We start from the raw sequence: 703 nt of genomic DNA on the forward strand, positions 1-703 counted from the left end.
AAGGTCGGTTATCGTTCGAAGGGCGTCTCTTGCTTGAGCCACCCCTCGCAAGGAAGTTTGCTATTGGTCGGCGGCAGCCGGTGGGAGGGCGGAGGGAGATCGATAAGTTGGCCGAGCCCTTCAGCCCTCACAACTCCTCCAGACTTCCACCGGTAAACATCTCTCCTCTGCCCTGCCGGCTTAGCTTTTCGTCTAGACACTCACTCACTCGTCACAACCACTAATTATGTATGCTCAAATGTATAAACTCCCCCCTTTTTTACCTCTCACTCTATTACCTGCCTTACTTTCATCCGTCTCGTTGTTCCACCATTCTGTAAACAAGTGTCATTTTGGTCTCACTTCATGCACATCTTGTTATCTTCAATTTCACAAGTCCTCCCTGCAAATCCCAAACAGAAACTGTGATGAGGCGCTCCCGGCGAATCACTAATTCACATTCTTCTCCATTTGCTACAGACTTGTATACTGTTCATTTGATGAGCTTGTGTAAAAATTCAGATTCAAGTTTGACTTCTCTTACGCTTTACAACTTAATCTGTTGTAATTGGGAGAGTCGAATAGAATGAATCTTAAACAAAATTTTGTCAACTCCACCTCTGTAGTTTTACTTTTCAACACCGAAAAATTCCAACATTTGATCAGTACTCAGTTTAGAGTATCAGTTACGAAAGAAGTTCAAGGAATCTATTGATGTAAAATG

This window comes from Nilaparvata lugens, chromosome 1, assembly GCF_014356525.2.
Source record: "Nilaparvata lugens isolate BPH chromosome 1, ASM1435652v1, whole genome shotgun sequence".
In the NCBI taxonomy this organism is placed as follows: domain Eukaryota; kingdom Metazoa; phylum Arthropoda; class Insecta; order Hemiptera; family Delphacidae; genus Nilaparvata; species Nilaparvata lugens.